Genomic DNA, 13,599 nt, shown 5'->3' with positions numbered 1-13,599 from the left:
GGATTCCCATGGGTGTCCTCTTTTCGGAAATGCATGGGGTTCCCTGTTTTCCTCGGTGGCTTGGACACCCGAGGCCCATATCTGTACATTGTGCCGGTCGGCAGAATGTCTGAGATTTCCCTCTGAAAACAGACTTGGGGTTACTTGTGTTTTAGGCTTTCCCCTTGGCGGCCAGGTAGGTGCACCCACACATGTGAGGTACCGTTTTCATTGGGACACCTGTGGGAACGCGGGACAGTAGGCCATGTGTTGTTGGGGGCGTGTTTCGATGGGTGAGTCGAGCGAAATGTGAGGAAAATGCGTATTTTTTCCCACATTTCAGACTTTGCGGGGGTGTCTGGGTAATAAATTCTGGGGCGATTTGGGCATATCATACCTCTGCGGATTCCCACGGGTGTCCTCTTTTCGGAAATGCATGGGGTTCCCTGTTTTCCTTGGTGGCTTGGACACCCGAGGCCCATATCTGTATGATGTGAGAGTGTGACATTTCCGGTGTGAAAACAGACTTGGGGTTACTTGTGTTTTAGGCTTTCCCCTTGGCGGCCAGGTAGGTGCACCCACACATGTGAGGTACCATTTTCATCGGGACACCTGAGGGAACGCGTGACGGTAGGCCATGTGTTGTTGGGGGCGTGTTTCGATGGGTGCATCGAGCGAAATGTGCGGAAAAAGCGTTTTTTTCCCCACATTTCGGACTTTGCAGGGGTGTCTGGGTAATAGATTCTGGGACGATTTGGGCATATCATTCCTCTGCGGATTCCCACTGGTGTCCTCTTTTCGGAAATGCATGGGGTTCCCTGTTTTCCTTGGTGGCTTGGACACCCGAGGCCCATATCTGTACATTGTGCCGGTCGGCAGAATGTCTGAGATTTCGCTCTGAAAACAGACTTGGGGTTACTTGTGTTTTAGGCTTTCCCCTTGGCGGCCAGGTAGGTGCACCCACACATGTGAGGTACCGTTTTCATCCGGACACCTGTGGGAACGCGGGACGGTAGGCCATGTGTTGTTGGGGGCGTGTTTCGATGGGTGAGTCGAGCGAAATGTGAGGAAAATGCGTATTTTTTCCCACATTTCGGACTTTGCGGGGGTGTCTGGGTAATACATTCTGAGACGATTTGGGCATATCATACCTCTGCGGATTCCCACGGGTGTCCTCTTTTCGGAAATGCATGGGGTTCCCTGTTTTCCTCGGTGGCTTGGACACCCGAGGCCCATATCTGTACATTGTGCCGGTCGGCAGAATGTCTGAGATTTCGCTCTGAAAACAGACTTGGGGTTACTTGTGTTTTAGGCTTTCCCCTTGGCGGCCAGGTAGGTGCACCCACACATGTGAGGTACCGTTTTCATCGGGACACCTGTGGGAACGCGGGACAGTAGGCCATGTGTTGTTGGGGGCGTGTTTCGATGGGTGAGTCGAGCGAAATGTGAGGAAAATGCGTATTTTTTCCCACATTTCGGACTTTGCGGGGGTGTCTGGGTAATAAATTCTGGGGCGATTTGGGCATATCATACCTCTGCGGATTCCCACGGGTGTCCTCTTTTCGGAAATGCATGGGGTTCCCTGTTTTCCTTGGTGGCTTGGACACCCGAGGCCCATATCTGTATGATGTGAGAGTGTGACATTTCCGGTGTGAAAACAGACTTGGGGTTACTTGTGTTTTAGGCTTTCCCCTTGGCGGCCAGGTAGGTGCACCCACACATGTGAGGTACCGTTTTCATCGGGACACCTGTGGGAACGCGTGACGGCAGGCCATGTGTTGTTGGGGGCGTGTTTCGATGGGTGCGTTGAGCGAAATGTGCGGAAAAAGCGTTTTTTTCCCCACATTTCGGACTTTGCAGGGGTGTCTGGGTAATAAATTCTGGGGCGATTTGGGCATATCATACCTCTGCGGATTCCCACGGGTGTCCTCTTTTCGGAAATGCATGGGGTTCCCTGTTTTCCTTGGTGGCTTGGACACCCGAGGCCCATATCTGTATGATGTGAGAGTGTGACATTTCCGGTGTGAAAACAGACTTGGGGTTACTTGTGTTTTAGGCTTTCCCCTTGGCGGCCAGGTAGGTGCACCCACACATGTGAGGTACCGTTTTCATCGGGACACCTGTGGGAACGCGGGACGGTAGGCCATGTGTTGTTGGGGGCGTGTTTCGATGGGTGAGTCGAGCGAAATGTGCGGAAAAAGCGTTTTTTTCCCCACATTTCGGACTTTGCAGGGGTGTCTGGGTAATAAATTCTGGGGCGATTTGGGCATATCATACCTCTGCGGATTCCCACGGGTGTCCTCTTTTCGGAAATGCATGGGGTTCCCTGTTTTCCTCGGTGGCTTGGACACCCGAGGCCCATATCTGTACATTGTGCCGGTCGGCAGAATGTCTGAGATTTCGCTCTGAAAACAGACTTGGGGTTACTTGTGTTTTAGTCTTTCCCCTTGGCGGCCAGGTAGGTGCACCCACACATGTGAGGTACCGTTTTCATCGGGACACCTGTGGGAATGCGGGACGGTAGGCCATGTGTTGTTGGGGGCGTGTTTCGATGGGTGAGTCGAGCGAAATGTGAGGAAAATGCGTATTTTTTCCCACATTTCAGACTTTGCGGGGGTGTCTGGGTAATAAATTCTGGGGCGATTTGGGCATATCATACCTCTGCGGATTCCCACGGGTGTCCTCTTTTCGGAAATGCATGGGGTTCCCTGTTTTCCTTGGTGGCTTGGACACCCGAGGCCCATATCTGTATGATGTGAGAGTGTGACATTTCCGGTGTGAAAACAGACTTGGGGTTACTTGTGTTTTAGGCTTTCCCCTTGGCGGCCAGGTAGGTGCACCCACACATGTGAGGTACCATTTTCATCGGGACACCTGAGGGAACGCGTGACGGTAGGCCATGTGTTGTTGGGGGCGTGTTTCGATGGGTGCATCGAGCGAAATGTGCGGAAAAAGCGTTTTTTTCCCCACATTTCGGACTTTGCAGGGGTGTCTGGGTAATAGATTCTGGGACGATTTGGGCATATCATACCTCTGCGGATTCCCACTGGTGTCCTCTTTTCGGAAATGCATGGGGTTCCCTGTTTTCCTTGGTGGCTTGGACACCCGAGGCCCATATCTGTACATTGTGCCGGTCGGCAGAATGTCTGAGATTTCGCTCTGAAAACAGACTTGGGGTTACTTGTGTTTTAGGCTTTCCCCTTGGCGGCCAGGTAGGTGCACCCACACATGTGAGGTACCGTTTTCATCCGGACACCTGTGGGAACGCGGGACGGTAGGCCATGTGTTGTTGGGGGCGTGTTTCGATGGGTGAGTCGAGCGAAATGTGAGGAAAATGCGTATTTTTTCCCACATTTCGGACTTTGCGGGGGTGTCTGGGTAATACATTCTGAGACGATTTGGGCATATCATACCTCTGCGGATTCCCACGGGTGTCCTCTTTTCGGAAATGCATGGGGTTCCCTGTTTTCCTCGGTGGCTTGGACACCCGAGGCCCATATCTGTACATTGTGCCGGTCGGCAGAATGTCTGAGATTTCGCTCTGAAAACAGACTTGGGGTTACTTGTGTTTTAGGCTTTCCCCTTGGCGGCCAGGTAGGTGCACCCACACATGTGAGGTACCGTTTTCATCGGGACACCTGTGGGAACGCGGGACAGTAGGCCATGTGTTGTTGGGGGCGTGTTTCGATGGGTGAGTCGAGCGAAATGTGAGGAAAATGCGTATTTTTTCCCACATTTCGGACTTTGCGGGGGTGTCTGGGTAATAAATTCTGGGGCGATTTGGGCATATCATACCTCTGCGGATTCCCACGGGTGTCCTCTTTTCGGAAATGCATGGGGTTCCCTGTTTTCCTTGGTGGCTTGGACACCCGAGGCCCATATCTGTATGATGTGAGAGTGTGACATTTCCGGTGTGAAAACAGACTTGGGGTTACTTGTGTTTTAGGCTTTCCCCTTGGCGGCCAGGTAGGTGCACCCACACATGTGAGGTACCGTTTTCATCGGGACACCTGTGGGAACGCGTGACGGCAGGCCATGTGTTGTTGGGGGCGTGTTTCGATGGGTGCGTTGAGCGAAATGTGCGGAAAAAGCGTTTTTTTCCCCACATTTCGGACTTTGCAGGGGTGTCTGGGTAATAAATTCTGGGGCGATTTGGGCATATCATACCTCTGCGGATTCCCACGGGTGTCCTCTTTTCGGAAATGCATGGGGTTCCCTGTTTTCCTTGGTGGCTTGGACACCCGAGGCCCATATCTGTATGATGTGAGAGTGTGACATTTCCGGTGTGAAAACAGACTTGGGGTTACTTGTGTTTTAGGCTTTCCCCTTGGCGGCCAGGTAGGTGCACCCACACATGTGAGGTACCGTTTTCATCGGGACACCTGTGGGAACGCGGGACGGTAGGCCATGTGTTGTTGGGGGCGTGTTTCGATGGGTGAGTCGAGCGAAATGTGCGGAAAAAGCGTTTTTTTCCCCACATTTCGGACTTTGCAGGGGTGTCTGGGTAATAAATTCTGGGGCGATTTGGGCATATCATACCTCTGCGGATTCCCACGGGTGTCCTCTTTTCGGAAATGCATGGGGTTCCCTGTTTTCCTCGGTGGCTTGGACACCCGAGGCCCATATCTGTACATTGTGCCGGTCGGCAGAATGTCTGAGATTTCGCTCTGAAAACAGACTTGGGGTTACTTGTGTTTTAGTCTTTCCCCTTGGCAGCCAGGTAGGTGCACCCACACATGTGAGGTACCGTTTTCATCGGGACACCTGTGGGAATGCGGGACGGTAGGCCATGTGTTGTTGGGGGCGTGTTTCGATGGGTGAGTCGAGCGAAATGTGAGGAAAATGCGTATTTTTTCCCACATTTCGGACTTTGCGGGGGTGTCTGGGTAATACATTCTGGGGCGATTTGGGCATATCATACCTCTGCGGATTCCCACGGGTGTCCTCTTTTCGGAAATGCATGGGGTTCCCTGTTTTCCTCGGTGGCTTGGACACCCGAGGCCCATATCTGTACATTGTGCCGGTCGGCAGAATGTCTGAGATTTCGCTCTGAAAACAGACTTGGGGTTACTTGTGTTTTAGGCTTTCCCCTTGGCGGCCAGGTAGGTGCACCCACACATGTGAGGTACCGTTTTCATTGGGACACCTGTGGGAACGCGGGACAGTAGGCCATGTGTTGTTGGGGGCGTGTTTCGATGGGTGAGTCGAGCGAAATGTGAGGAAAATGCATATTTTTTCCCACATTTCGGAATTTGCGGGGGTGTCTGGGTAATAAATTCTGGGGCGATTTGGGCATATCATACCTCTGCGGATTCCCACTGGTGTCCTCTTTTCGGAAATGCATGGGGTTCCCTGTTTTCCTTGGTGGCTTGGACACCCGAGGCCCATATCTGTATGATGTGAGAGTGTGACATTTCCGGTGTGAAAACAGACTTGGGGTTACTTGTGTTTTAGGCTTTCCCCTTGGCGGCCAGGTAGGTGCACCCACACATGTGAGGTACCGTTTTCATCGGGACACCTGTGGGAACGCGTGACGGTAGGCCATGTGTTGTTGGGGGCGTGTTTCGATGGGTGCGTCGAGCGAAATGTGCGGAAAAAGCTTTTTTTTCCCCACATTTCGGACTTTGCAGGGGTGTCTGGGTAATAAATTCTGGGGCGATTTGGGCATATCATACTTCTGCGGATTCCCGCGGGTGTCCTCTTTTCGGAAATGCATGGGGTTCCCTGTTTTCCTCGGTGGCTTGGACACCCGAGGCCCATATCTGTACATTGTGCCGGTCGGCAGAATGTCTGAGATTTCGCTCTGAAAACAGACTTGGGGTTACTTGTGTTTTAGGCTTTCCCCTTGGCGGCCAGGTAGGTGCACCCACACATGTGAGGTACCGTTTTCATCGGGACACCTGTGGGAACGCGGGACCGTAGGCCATGTGTTGTTGGGGGCGTGTTTCGATGGGTGAGTCGAGCGAAATGTGAGGAAAATGCATATTTTTTCCCACATTTCGGACTTTGCGGGGGTGTCTGGGTAATAAATTCTGGGGCGATTTGGGCATATCATACCTCTGCGGATTCCCACGGGTGTCCTCTTTTCGGAAATGCATGGGGTTCCCTGTTTTCCTCGGTGGCTTGGACACCCGAGGCCCATATCTGTACATTGTGCCGGTCGGCAGAATGTCTGAGATTTCGCTCTGAAAACAGACTTGGGGTTACTTGTGTTTTAGGCTTTCCCCTTGGCGGCCAGGTAGGTGCACCCACACATATGAGGTACCGTTTTCATCGGGACACCTGTGGGAACGCGGGACGGTAGGCCATGTGTTGTTGGGGGCGTGTTTCGATGGGTGAGTTGAGCGAAATGTGAGGAAAATGCATATTTTGTCCCACATTTCGGACTTTGCGGGGGTGTCTGGGTAATAAATTCTGGGGCGATTTGGGCATATCATACCTCTGCGGATTCCCACGGGTGTCCTCTTTTCGGAAATGCATGGGGTTCCCTGTTTTCCTCGGTGGCTTGGACACCCGAGGCCCATATCTGTACATTGTGCCGGTCGGCAGAATGTCTGAGATTTCGCTCTGAAAACAGACTTGGGGTTACTTGTGTTTTAGGCTTTCCTCTTGGCGGCCAGGTAGGTGCACCCACACATGTGAGGTACCGTTTTCATCGGGACACCTGTGGGAACGCGGGACGGTAGGCCATGTGTTGTTGGGGGCGTGTTGCGATGGGTGAGTCGAGCGAAATGTGAGGAAAATGCGTATTTTTTCCCACATTTCGGATTTTTGCGGGGGTGTCTGGGTAATAAATTCTGGGGCGATTTGGGCATATCATACCTCTGCGGATTCCCACGGGTGTCCTCTTTTCGGAAATGCATGGGGTTCCCTGTTTTCCTCGGTGGCTTGGACACCCGAGGCCCATATCTGTACATTGTGCCGGTCGGCAGAATGTCTGAGATTTCGCTCTGAAAACAGACTTGGGGTTACTTGTGTTTTAGGCTTTCCCCTTGGTGGCCAGGTAGGTGCACCCACACATGTGAGGTACCGTTTTCATCGGGACACCTGTGGGAACGCGGGACGGTAGGCCATGTGTTGTTGGGGGCGTGTTTCGATGGGTGAGTCGAGCGAAATGTGAGGAAAATGCATATTTTGTCCCACATTTCGGACTTTGCGGGGGTGTCTGGGTAATAAATTCTGGGGCGATTTGGGCATATCATACCTCTGCGGATTCCCACGGGTGTCCTCTTTTCGGAAATGCATGGGGTTCCCTGTTTTCCTTGGTGGCTTGGACACCCGAGGCCCATATCTGTATGATGTGAGAGTGTGACATTTCCGGTGTGAAAACAGACTTGGGGTTACTTGTGTTTTAGGCTTTCCCCTTGGCAGCCAGGTAGGTGCACCCACACATGTGAGGTACCGTTTTCATTGGGACACCTGTGGGAACGCGTGACGGTAGGCCATGTGTTGTTGGGGGCGTGTTTCGATGGGTGCGTCGAGCGAAATGTGCGGAAAAAGCGTTTTTGTCCCCACATTTCGGACTTTGCAGGGGTGTCTGGGTAATAAATTCTGGGGCGATTTGGGCATATCATACCTCTGCGGATTCCCACGGGTGTCCTCTATTCGGAAATGCATGGGGTTTCCTGTTTTCCTCGGTGGCTTGGACACCCGAGGCCCATATCTGTACATTGTGCCGGTCGGCAGAATGTCTGAGATTTCGCTCTGAAAACAGACTTGGGGTTACTTGTGTTTTAGGCTTTCCCCTTGGCGGCCAGGTAGGTGCACCCACACATGTGAGGTACCGTTTTCATCGGGACACCTGTGGGAACGCGGGACGGTAGGCCATGTGTTGTTGGGGGCGTGTTTCGATGGGTGAGTCGAGCGAAATGTGAGGAAAATGCGTATTTTTTCCCACATTTCGGACTTTGCGGGGGTGTCTGGGTAATAAATTCTGGGGCGATTTGGGCATATCATACCTCTGCGGATTCCCACGGGTGTCCTCTTTTCGGAAATGCATGGGGTTCCCTGTTTTCCTCGGTGGCTTGGACACCCGAGGCCCATATCTGTACATTGTGCCGGTCGGCAGAATGTCTGAGATTTCGCTCTGAAAACAGACTTGGGGTTACTTGTGTTTTAGGCTTTCCCCTTGGCGGCCAGGTAGGTGCATCCACACATGTGAGGTACCGTTTTCATCGGGACACCTGTGGGAACGCGGGACAGTAGGCCATGTGTTGTTGGGGGCGTGTTTCGATGGGTGAGTCGAGCGAAATGTGAGGAAAATGTGTATTTTTTCCCACATTTCGGACTTTGCGGGGGTGTCTGGGTAATAAATTCTGGGGCGATTTGGGCATATCATACCTCTGCGGATTCCCACTGGTGTCCTCTTTTCGGAAATGCATGGGGTTCCCTGTTTTCCTTGGTGGCTTGGACACCCGAGGCCCATATCTGTATGATGTGAGAGTGTGACATTTCCGGTGTGAAAACAGACTTGGGGTTACTTGTGTTTTAGGCTTTCCCCTTGGCGGCCAGGTAGGTGCACCCACACATGTGAGGTACCGTTTTCATCGGGACACCTGTGGGAACGCGGGACGGTAGGCCATGTGTTGTTGGGGGCGTGTTTCGATGGGTGAGTCGAGCGAAATGTGAGGAAAATGCATATTTTTTCCCACATTTCGGACTTTGCGGGGGTGTCTGGGTAATAAATTCTGGGGCGATTTGGGCATATCATACCTCTGCAGATTCCCATGGGTGTCCTCTTTTCGGAAATGCATGGGGTTCCCTGTTTTCCTCGGTGGCTTGGACACCCGAGGCCCATATCTGTACATTGTGCCGGTCGGCAGAATGTCTGAGATTTCCCTCTGAAAACAGACTTGGGGTTACTTGTGTTTTAGGCTTTCCCCTTGGCGGCCAGGTAGGTGCACCCACACATGTGAGGTACCGTTTTCATTGGGACACCTGTGGGAACGCGGGACAGTAGGCCATGTGTTGTTGGGGGCGTGTTTCGATGGGTGAGTCGAGCGAAATGTGAGGAAAATGCGTATTTTTTCCCACATTTCAGACTTTGCGGGGGTGTCTGGGTAATAAATTCTGGGGCGATTTGGGCATATCATACCTCTGCGGATTCCCACGGGTGTCCTCTTTTCGGAAATGCATGGGGTTCCCTGTTTTCCTTGGTGGCTTGGACACCCGAGGCCCATATCTGTATGATGTGAGAGTGTGACATTTCCGGTGTGAAAACAGACTTGGGGTTACTTGTGTTTTAGGCTTTCCCCTTGGCGGCCAGGTAGGTGCACCCACACATGTGAGGTACCGTTTTCATCGGGACACCTGTGGGAACGCGTGACGGTAGGCCATGTGTTGTTGGGGGCGTGTTTCGATGGGTGCGTCGAGCGAAATGTGCGGAAAAAGCGTTTTTTTCCCCACATTTCGGACTTTGCAGGGGTGTCTGGGTAATAGATTCTGGGACGATTTGGGCATATCATACCTCTGCGGATTCCCACTGGTGTCCTCTTTTCGGAAATGCATGGGGTTCCCTGTTTTCTTTGGTGGCTTGGACACCCGAGGCCCATATCTGTACATTGTGCCGGTCGGCAGAATGTCTGAGATTTCGCTCTGAAAACAGACTTGGGGTTACTTGTGTTTTAGGCTTTCCCCTTGGCGGCCAGGTAGGTGCACCCACACATGTGAGGTACCGTTTTCATCCGGACACCTGTGGGAACGCGGGACGGTAGGCCATGTGTTGTTGGGGGCGTGTTTCGATGGGTGAGTCGAGCGAAATGTGAGGAAAATGCATATTTTTTCCCACATTTCGGACTTTGCGGGGGTGTCTGGGTAATACATTCTGAGACGATTTGGGCATATCATACCTCTGCGGATTCCCACGGGTGTCCTCTTTTCGGAAATGCATGGGGTTCCCTGTTTTCCTCGGTGGCTTGGACACCCGAGGCCCATATCTGTACATTGTGCCGGTCGGCAGAATGTCTGAGATTTCGCTCTGAAAACAGACTTGGGGTTACTTGTGTTTTAGGCTTTCCCCTTGGCGGCCAGGTAGGTGCACCCACACATGTGAGGTACCGTTTTCATCGGGACACCTGTGGGAACGCGGGACAGTAGGCCATGTGTTGTTGGGGGCGTGTTTCGATGGGTGCGTCGAGCGAAATGTGCGGAAAAAGCGTTTTTTTCCCCACATTTCGGACTTTGCAGGGGTGTCTGGGTAATAGATTCTGGGACGATTTGGGCATATCATACCTCTGCGGATTCCCACGGGTGTCCTATTTTCGGAAATGCATGGGGTTCCCTGTTTTCCTCGGTGGCTTGGACACCCGAGGCCCATATCTGTATGATGTGAGAGTGTGACATTTCCGGTGTGAAAACAGACTTGGGGTTACTTGTGTTTTAGGCTTTCCCCTTGGCGGCCAGGTAGGTGCACCCACACATGTGAGGTACCGTTTTGATGGGGACACCTGTGGGAATGCGGGACGGTAGGCCATGTGTTGTTGGGGGCGTGTTTCGATGGGTGAGTCGAGCGAAATGTGAGGAAAATGCGTATTTTTTCCCACATTTCGGACTTTGCGGGGGTGTCTGGGTAATAAAATCTGGGGCAATTTGGGCATATCATACCTTTGCGGATTCCCACGGGTGTCCTCTTTTCGGAAATGCATGGGGTTCCCTGTTTTCCTCGGTGGCTTGGACACCCGAGGTCCATATCTGTATGATGTGAGAGTGTGACATTTCCGGTGTGAAAACAGACTTGGGGTTACTTGTGTTTTAGGCTTTCCCCTTGGCGGCCAGGTAGGTGCACCCACACATGTGAGGTACCGTTTTCATCGGGACACCTGTGGGAACGCGGGACGGTAGGCCATGTGTTGTGTTTGTGTGGTTTTCATAACGTTTTGACCCATTTGCTGGAGCCCTTTGTCTCACAACCCTTTCTTTTCCCAAATGTGACCTACATTTAGTCGCTGCTTTAGCCACCATACACTTTTGTAACCTGCACAAGTCACCTACCCTTGAAAAGGTCTGCCTGTGCTCTTTCAAAAAATGTATGGCTGCCGTTCCTCACCACATTGGTTTTCCCAATTTACACATGCTAAATGCGTCTGGTCAGGCCGTGAGCGTAAAACTCCTGTGTACCATGGCTCAGTGTTTGGCTTGTGGTATTGCTTGTTTTGTACAAACACTACAAAAATGCTATGCTCTCCTAACTGCAAGAGTCGGGGGAATGTAGCGGAGCATTGCTTTTCTCAAAATTCTTAGAAGCCATTGCCGTACCAAGCCAACCATGTCCAACACATACCTTTTTTTTCAGTCATTTTCCCGCTTTTCCCCCATTCGATGGCAGTTTCCCCTACCTAGTTGTTGCCTGACCTATACAAATCACCCCTTCCTAAACTTGGAATTTTGTCTACTTTTCAGAAATATATGCCTTTCTGTCCTCCAATTTGGCTTTCCTGCCCTTTTCTCCCATTCCGTCCATGCATGTCCAATTGGCAAAAATGGCAAAAATCGCCTACCTCTCACAAAACGGTTGATATCCCCATCAAACATTTTTTTTTCCATTTCCACTCAACCTGTTCCTGAAAGCCAACACATTGGGGAACTCAGAACAGCAAACCATTTGTTCCTAGCTCTTACAAGAAAAAAACCACAGGCTTCTTTGTACATCATTTTATTGGCATTTTTTGAAAAAACCCAAAATTTTCGCACATTTTCCTTATTTTCTCTCACCCCCCTACAGCAACCTGGGATTCCTGGGTGGCGTTACGACCGCCTACATGTGGGAAAAAAAGGAGCCAAATTTGGCCGAGATATCTCATGTAACGAAAAAGTTACAAGCCATTGAATGGCCACATACCAAAATCACCAAAAAAGGCTCTGGCACTGGGGAGAAATACCCATGGCACTTAAAGGGTTAAACTACAAGTTTTACATTACTACACTGTCTGGTTAAAGAATTAACAGTCTTTATAGTGTATTCATTACATAGGGCCTCATTACGAGTTTGGAGGTAGCCATGGTGCTACTAGCTACTAGCACCATGGCTGCCTCCAAAATCGTGTTTGGGTCCGGGTTCCCTGAATGGAGACTTACCGGGTCATTCCAACCTTGGAGGACCCGGTAAGTCCCCATTCAAAAAACCATTCCCCATGCCCTTTCGATCCCCCATAGGGCTCAATGGGAATGGGGATGGAGCAAAAAACGGGCCTGATAATAAAGTGCCCGTTATTAGCTCCTTGGTCACTTTGCGGGACCATCAAAGGACATCTGGTCTGACCAGACGTTTTGTGCGGGTCCCACATGGAAACCTTGTTATAGGGTGGAATGGGTTTACCAGCACCATTACCGATGCCAGTAAACCCATTCCGCCAACCTCGTAATGAGGCCCGCAGTCTTCTGAGCCAAAATGGGCTGCCCTTTGTCCTTCAAGTCGGGCCATTTTTTTCCAGGATACCACCAAATGTCAGTTTAGCCAAGGTTGCCATGGAATTTCCCAGCTCTATTATGTCAACCTGGAGCCAAGCAACAAAGACTGATGTGGTTGTGATATTTCTTCCTCTTGGCCATTCAAAGTTTCCAAGGGCAAAAGGTAACACGTAGGTGTCCCAGAAATCCATTGTGTCAAGCTGGAGCCCAGGTCCTGAAACCTGTTCTGTGGCTTGAGGACAGCAACTGCACATATTTAGTTATTTATTTTTCTTTTTTTTATCAAAAGCAAGTCTGTTGAAATAAAACATCCTCTATAGGTTTTCCAACAACAAAAAAACCCTTACATCTCTAGGCAAGGACAGGGCCTTTTTCAACATTACACTTTTAAAACAGGCATTTTTCTTGTTTGCCATAGCACATTTTGACACGTGGTGAATTCTGCTGGGATGCCCTTTCGCATTCGGTTTTCTCTTCCATTTGGATTCCAAACATAATTTGCAGCTCTAATCAGTTTCTCTCACACCGAAGTATGTTCAAGGCAAAGGTCCACTGAAATTGACATATGCACAGAGAGCTAGGGTTTAGTTTTGATACTTTGTTGCAAAAAGTCAAGTGTTTATCCACACGGCTGAGAGTAAAGTTACTGGTGATATCCCAGATCATGCTTTGACGCAGCCTGGGTTATAGGTCAAATGCTCGAATGCATTTGATCGAATGACAATATGCTCGAGTCAATTTGACGGAAAAAAAGGGTTGATTTTTTTTTTTTTTTGGGGGGTGGTCCCCCCAAACTCCCGTTTTTGGTGTTAAAACACCTTTTTTACCTATACTAGAGCAACAAAAAAAATATATACTTTTAAATAAAAAATCAACCTTTTTGTTTTCGGTCAAATTGACTTGAGCATTTTGTCATTCGATCAAATAAATTCAAACATTTGACCGGACACCCTGTCATTCAGTGATAATGCTTTCTTTTACTGTAGCACAATCTGAATGTGGATGGGCACAGCTGGATCTCCCTGGATGAGAACTGTGTAAAGTCTGAATAGATGAAAAAGAGCATCAGGTCACCATCACTTTAAACGCCAAATATTTCCTTTTTCAAAGTGGAAATGTGGGGCTAGCAACAAAGCAGTGCTGCTTTTTGATTTTCTCCTTGGTGCATGTAAGAAAACACATTAGTAGCCTTTGTCAGTGTACCCCCTGTTCCAT

Source organism: Ambystoma mexicanum, chromosome 3q (genome assembly GCF_040938575.1).
Source record: "Ambystoma mexicanum isolate Mex_15411 chromosome 3q, UKY_AmexF1_1, whole genome shotgun sequence".
Taxonomy (NCBI): Eukaryota; Metazoa; Chordata; class Amphibia; order Caudata; family Ambystomatidae; genus Ambystoma; species Ambystoma mexicanum.
This window is presented reverse-complemented; position numbering follows the sequence as displayed.